We start from the raw sequence: 7,669 nt of genomic DNA on the forward strand, positions 1-7,669 counted from the left end.
GGGACCTCCTGGGTCATCTAGTCCAACCCCCTGCACTATGCAGGACACTCACAACCCTCTCGCTCACCCACTGTCATCTGCCCCTCTCAGATCCCCTCTCAGTCGTCTCCTCTCCAGGCTAAACAGACCAAGCTTCCCAACGTTTCCTCATACGTCTTGGTCTCCAAACCCCTCACCATCTTTGTTGCTCACCTCTGAACATTGTCTGCTTTGGAGGGCAGACTCCATAAGGGTATTCGACTCTACTGTTGCCCACCCCACCCCCGTCTCAAATCCTGCCCACTCCCACCAACATCCTGTGGGGTGGGTGAGGCTGAGAGAGCCCTAAGATTACTGAAGAAGAAGAAGAGTTGGTTCTTATATGCCGCTTTTCTCTACCCGAAGGAGGCTCAAAGCTGCTTACAGTCGCCTTCCCTTTCCTCTCCCCACAACAGACACCCTGTGAGGGAGGTGAGGCTGAGAGAGCCCTGATATTACTGAAGAAGAAGAAGAGTTGGTTCTTATATGCCACTTTTCTCTACCCGAAAGAGTCTCAAAGGGCCTTCCCTTTCCTCTCCCCACAACAAACACCCTGTGAGGTAGGGGGTGGCTGAAAGAGGCCTGATATTCCTGCTCGGTCAGAACAGCTTTCTCAGTGCTGTGGCGAGCCCAAGATCACCCAGCTGGCCGCATGTGGAGGAGTGCAGAATCACCAGATTAGAAGTCCGCACTCCTAACCAGGACACCAAACTGACATGGATGAGCAGGAACCCTGATTTTCCAAGACCCAGCAAATGGACCAAATTCTCCTTCCCCCAGAACCCAAAACTAAGCAACAGCAGCTATTTGTTTACAAGGTCAACAGAGCTAGTTCGACTGGATTTCAGAAGGAAGATTAGCCTTTCGAAGAGCTTAATGGCATGTGGGGTTGGCTATTTCCAAAAACAGCTTTGGCCTGGGGCAGAAATGGGGCGAGGTCAGAGGGACGTGGTTCAGTTCTGAAATAAGTCCAAATCTTAGAACAAACCTATAGAAATTTGGGAAGGAGCGGCCATTCAGAACCCCCAATGGGCAAAAGCTGCTGGACCCTGCTTGCTTCCTGAAAAATGAAGCAGGCACCAGGACAGATGTCCGGGGACCCTGCTCTGTGCTACAGCCCACTGGCTCTCCGTCTGCCTTGTTCACGCCTGACAGCTGCAATGCTCAACCAACAGGCAGTTCCGTGGGTGCGGAACCTAAATACAAGGAAAACACTTGTTGATTGTTTAGCTGAGCCTAGCCCGGCCTGAGCTACGAGCCTGTCGTAATTTCTCTTTACGCCGCTACAACACCTAGATCACGATGTCCCGTAAGGCAGGGGTAGTCAACCTGCGGTCCTCCAGATGGTCGTGGACTACAATTCCCATGAGCCCCTGCCAGCAAATGCTGGCAGGGGCTCATGGGAATTGTAGTCCACGGACATCTGGAGGACCACAAGTTGACTACCCCTGCCGTAAGGTTCTCGGGATGGGAAGCATTTTGTAGAGAAGCAGCGAACTCTGATCCGGAGAACCAGGTGTGATTCCCCAATTCTTTGACACGTGGAGCCTGCTGGGTGATCTTGGGCCAGTCACAGTTCTCTCAGAGATCCCTCAGCCCCACCTGCCTCATTAAGTGCCTGTTGTGGGGAGCTGAAGGGAAGGTGCTTTGAGATGCCTTAAGGTAGAAGAAAGCAGGATATAAAAACTATCTCTTCTTCTCATCTGGAGAGCCAGGTTCGATTCCCCAATCCTCCTCCACATGAAGCTTGCAGGGGGACCTTGGGCCAGTCCCAGTTCTCTCAGAGCTCTTTCAGCCCCACCTACCTCACAAGGTGCCTGTTGTGAGAAGAGCCAGCATGTTGTAATGTAAAGACTGGTAGATTCTAATCTGGAGGGTCAGCTTTTATTCCCCCCCCCCAAAAAAATACAGCCAAACTGAGTGCCCTTGGGCTAGTCATTGTTCTCTCAGAGCTCCCTCTGCCTCTCCTACAATACAAGGTGCCTGCTGTGGGGAGAGGAAGGGAAGGAGATTGTAAGCCACTTTGAGTCACCCGATAGTAGAGAAAAGTGAGGTATAAAAACCCATCCTTTTGCTGCTTTTTTCTAGGTGTCTCTCACCTGAAGAGAGGTTCCCACACACCCATGAGAGCTGTCCCAGCCTTCCTCTGGTGCGCCACAGGGAAATAAATAGGGCTCCCTTTCAACAATAGGAAACTATTGTAACTGGTATCGGTCAAAACTCCTCTAACAGAATGAAACAATTCTAAGCCAGGTGGGGCTTTCACATAAGCTCAGGAAAAGAACAGCCAGGTTATTTGTACCCCGCGTCATACTGTCTGAAGGCGTCTCAAATCGGCTTAGAATCATGGAAGGGACCTCCAGGGTCATCTAGTCTAACCCCCTGCACATTGCAGGAAATTCATAACTAGTCAGGGTAGCCCAGTGACCACAATTTCATGCCCAAGTGATCCTCCCTGGTCTGGCCAGGAGGAAATTCACCTACCATCCCACAGTGGCAACTGGCAATTCCCTGGGTATGCGAGGAAGGGCCACAAGAGACAAACCCTGGCACATCCCTTCCTGCCCACCCACTCCCAATCAGCCTCTCCGTCAGATGGCTCTCCAGCCCCTGTGTAAAAATCTCCAAAGATGGAGAACCCACCACCTCCCCAGGAAGCCTGTTCCACTGAGGAACTGCTCTAACTGTCAGGAACTTCTTCCGGATATTTAGATGAAAATAATTTTGAATTAATTTCTAGCTACTGGTTCTGGTCCGACCTTCTGGGGCAACAGAAAACAACTGTGCTCTATCTTCTCTATGGAGCTTACAATCATCTTCCCTCCCTCTTCCAAAAAAGATACCCTGTGAGGTAGGTATGGCTGAGAGAGCTCTGAGAGAACAGGGACAGCCCAAGGTCACCCAGCTGGCATGGGGAGGAGAAGTGGGGAATCAAACCCTCTGGTTTTGTGTGAAAGTGGCAGACTGATTTGAAGAGCTGGGTTTGAATCTCCACTCTTCTTCCATGAGAAGCCTGCTGGGTGACAGCTCTCCCAGAGCTCCTGCAGTCCCACCTCCCTCACAAGGTGTCTGTTGTGGGGAGAGCCAACAGTGTTATGGTTAAGAGTAGCAGAGTCTAATCAGGAGCTCTGAGTCTGAATCTCCACTCCAGCGTGGTGTCATGGTTAAGAGTGGAGATCCAGCAAGTGGTTAAGAGCAGTTAAGTAGTGGTTAAGAGCAGTGGCTTCTAGTCTGGTGAGCCAGGTTGGATTTCCCACTCCTTCACATGCAGCCAGCTGGGTGACCTTGGGCCAATCACAGCCCTGATAGCGCTGTTGTGACCTAGCAGTCCTGCCAGAGCTCCCTCAGCTTTTTACTATCCAAAGGAGTCTCAAAGCGGCTTACGTAACCGACTCTTCCTCTCCCCACAACAGATACAACAGACAGAGAAAAGTGGGGCATTATAGAATCATAGAGTTGGAAGGGGCCACACAGGCCATAGAATCATGGAATCATAGAATCATAGAGTTGGAAGGGGCCATACAGGCCATAGAATCATACAATCATAGAGTTGGAAGGGTCCATAGAGGCCGTCTAGTCCAACCCCCTGCTCAATGCAGGATCAGCCCAAAGCATCCTAAAGCATCCAAGAAAAGTGTGTATCCAACCTTTGCTTGAAGACTGCCAGTGAGGGGGAGCTCCCCACCTCCTTAGGCAAAACCTGCTCTTCTTCAAAGTAGCCCATCTGGCCATGTGTACCTATATGAGGCATTTTTCATACATTTACGTGACAGGAAGCACATCAATACCACTGAATCAGGAGCAAAGCTAAATTCCTGAAGCAATAACTGGAGGCAGCTGAGGGTAGGATGAGGGCTGATAAACCTAACCTCTAGCCAAACAGGACCAGGGTGCTGCGGGTCACCAATGAGGCCAACTGAGGGCTGGAGAGTCTATTGGTTTCCCCACCATCTGGCGCACATTTCGGGCATACGTTGAGAGCTTCAGCAGCAGACAGAAGGGAAGATCTCTGCTTGTGACACACAGGACCTTTGACCGGCTTTCGGTGGTTTGCCAGCAAAAGGCCTTCTGTTGTTTGAGAGAATCTGATGTGGTCCAAGATTAGGATAGCCAGCTTCAGGTTAAAGAACTATAACAGAAGCCATGTTAGAATCACAGAATCATAGAGTTGGAAGGGGCCATACAGGCCATCTAGTCCAACCCCCTGCTCAACGCAGGATCAGCCCTAAGCATCCTAAAGCATCCAAGAAAAGTGTGTATCCAACCTTTGCTTGAAGACTGCCAGTGAGGGGGAGCTCACCACCTCCTTAGGCAGCCTATTCCACTGCTGAACTACTCTGACTGTGAAAAACTTTTTCCTGCCTATATCGTTGTACTTGAAGTTTAAACCCATTACTGCGTGTCCTCTCTTCTGCAGCCAGCAGAAACAGCATCCTGCCCTCCTCCAAGTGACAACCTTTCAAATACAAAGAGGGCTATCATGTCCCCTCTCAACCTCCTTTTCTCCAGGCTGAACATTCCCAAGTCCCTCAACCTATCTTCATAGGGCTTGGTCCCTTGGCCCCAGATCATCTTCGTCGCTCTCCTCTGTACCCTTTCAATTTTATCGACGTCCTTCTTGAAGTGAGGCCTCCAGAACTGCACACAGTACTCCAGGTGTGGTCTGACCAGTGCCGTATACAATGGGACTATGACATCTTGTGATTTTGATGTGATGCCTCTGTTGATACAGCCCAAAATGGCATTTGCCTTTTTTACCGCTGCATCACACTGCCTGCTCATGTTTAGTTTACAATCCACAAGTACCCCAAGGTCTCGTTCACACACAGTGTTACCTAGAAGCGTATCCCCCATCCAGTAGGCATGCTTTTCATTTTTCTGACCCAGATGCAGAACTTTACACTTATCTTTATTAAATTGCATCTTGTTCTCATTTGCCCATTTTTCCATTGTGTTCAGATCTCGTTGAACCAAGCAAAGCTTTCTCCACCTTGGGGTTTCCTGAATAGGTGCGAGTTAATTAATGTTTAATATATTTTAAACATTTTTTACACATTTATCAGGTGATAGGATCATATATGGTCATGTCCACCCACACACCCTTCTCAAAATGGCCAGTGATGGGCCTAGACTGGAGGGGGTGGGGAGGGGAGGGTCCCCGGGTGGGCATGTCCACAGTTCTGCTTCCTATTCTGCATGATGGTGCCGCTTCTGGGGTTTCTGGAGCCCGAAGAAATTTTCAGGGGTTTCTCAATGGTAAAAAAGTCGAGAAAGCCTGAATCAGGCCAATGGCCCATTGAGTCAAGTCTAAACCTCATTCGGTCATGGAAGCTTGCTGGGTCATTCACACCCACATCACCTGACCCCCCCCCCCCCCCACATGGTTGCTGTGAGAACAGGCTTCCTCAGAAGGTGGTGGATTCTCCAGATTTGGAGATTTTAAAACAGAGGCTGGAGAGCCATCTGACGGAGAGGCTGATTCTGCGAAGGCTCAAGGGGGTGGCAGGTGACAGTGGATGAGCGAGAGGGTTGGGAGTGTCCTGCATAGTGCAGGGGGTTGGACTAGATGACCCAGGAGGTCCCTTCCAACTCTATGATTCTATGATTCTGAATTCCATCTCAACTGAAATAGAACCCTGGTTGAAAAAGCCTGATTCAACGAAAACTATTGCTTGATGGTTTGGCCAGACTGGAGAGTGCCTTGCGGGTATGACAACCAGGGTTGCCCCTCTACTGATGTCCTATGGCAGTGGTCCCCAACCATTTTATCACCGGGGACCACTCAACGCTTGACAATTTTACTGAGGCCTGGTGGGGGGGGTAGTTTACTCCTCTACTCTCAACCACTGCCCTAACGCTCTCTGATCGCCATGGTAATGTTTAAACCTCCCTTCAAAATAAGAGACAGACACGCCACCACAATGAACATGAGGAACATTTTATTTTCATGGAAATTTTAACTCATGACAATGACAAATCAATGGGAACCCTGAGCTTGTTTCTCTGCAACGAGATAGTCCCATCTGGGAGTGATGGGAGACAAGGACACCCGAAATGTGTTGTAAAGGGCCGGGGGGGGGAGAGAAGGCGTCCTTCGCGGCCCACCTCCAATTAGTCGACGGACCACATGTGGTCCGTGGCCCACAGGTTGGGGATCGCTATCCTATGGTACAGCTTTCATAAAATGATAAGAAACTGTGAAAATATCAGGCTTTGGCTTTGTGGGAGCAATAATTAGACCGCTTAGCCATTAAAAATATATAAAAAGCCAACAAATGAATCTAGCTCCTAAATTTTGAGGCTGAATCCTACAGCCAATGAGAATTTGTCTAGGCCTGGTATATAATGGATTCAGAGTATAGCCAAACAGATCCAAAGAAGAAATGAAAGAACTACTAGGATGGGCAGAGTCTGAGCTATGAATCTTTTTTTTTTATATAGTCACAGGTCTCTCAGAGCTCTCTTGGTCCCACCTTCCTCACACTGTATCTGTGAGAGTAAGGAAAGGCGACTGTAAGTCACTTTGAGAGACATGAGGCCTGCTGGGTGACCTTGGGCCAGTCACAGTTCTCCCACACGTGGGGAGAGGAAGGGAAGGCAACTGTAAGCCGCTCTTGCGAGTCCCTTGGACAGCAAGGCGAACAAACCAGTCAGTCCTAGAGGAGATCAGCCCTGACTGCTCCTTAGAAGGCCAGATCCTGAAGATGAAACTCAAATACTTTGGCCACCCCATGAGAAGGAAGGACTCCCTGGAGAAGAGCCTAATGCTGGGAGCGATCGAGGGCAAAAGAAGAAGGGGACGACAGAGAATGAGGTGGCTGGATGGAGTCACTGAAGCAGTCGGTGCAAACTTAAATGGACTCCGGGGAATGGTAGAGGACAGGAAGGCCTGGAGGATCATTGTCCATGGGGTCGCGATGGATCGGACACGACTGCGCACCTAACAACAACAACAATGGGAATCGTTTGTGCGGAAGGGAGTCCACCTCCTGCCCCAGCTCCTCCTGAGCCAGTTGCACAAAGCTGGCAAGACTCAATGTTTCTAGCCAGGAATGTGAGCGAGGGAATGGCCAATGTCTCCAGCCCGCCAAGCGCATGGCTTTCCACACTCAACCTAAATATTTGGATGGCAACTTAGCTGCAACTCAGCACTTTGAGGGCCGACTTCAGAAATGTTACTTCAAGTGGTTGTTCCCCCGTTTCTGGAGAACGCCAGAGTACATGTTAAAGCAATAACCCTCGCCCACACACTTGGCAGTTTGCTCGGATCGGTTGCCTGGAGAAACAGACAAAGGTCCAGCCAGAAAAACTCCGTCTTGCGGTTATAAGAGATTCTGCTCCTTTCGTAAAGATGCTCTTCGACCTGTTAGCTACCATGGGGTTCTTCAGTGGCAAAATAATAAAACAGCACGGTTGGGAGAGCTGAGGGAGGACCAGCTTTTATATCATGAGCAGAGGTTCTATTATGTTCTCCTGGCAAACATTCAGAGGCTAGAAATATATTTTGAGTACGCTGACCCTGCAGAGATGGCTCTAAGAATGGACCCAAACCGGGAACTGCCTCCCATGTCAAATCATCCTGCGCAATTCTTTTAACTCCTTTGAAAAGCATTACAAAATTCTTGCCAAAATTGAATTCAAGGCCATACGT

At 49.6% G+C, this 7,669-nt stretch overlaps 1 protein-coding gene across 1 annotated transcript in view; it reads right to left on the reverse strand.

The window, feature by feature from the left end:
* MNAT1 (MNAT1 component of CDK activating kinase) overlaps positions 1–7,669 on the reverse strand; it is a 160,829-nt gene that overhangs the window by 118,586 nt on the left and 34,574 nt on the right. The window lies entirely within an intron of this gene.

This window comes from Paroedura picta, chromosome 2 (genome assembly GCF_049243985.1).
Source record: "Paroedura picta isolate Pp20150507F chromosome 2, Ppicta_v3.0, whole genome shotgun sequence".
NCBI lineage: Eukaryota > Metazoa > Chordata > Lepidosauria > Squamata > Gekkonidae > Paroedura > Paroedura picta.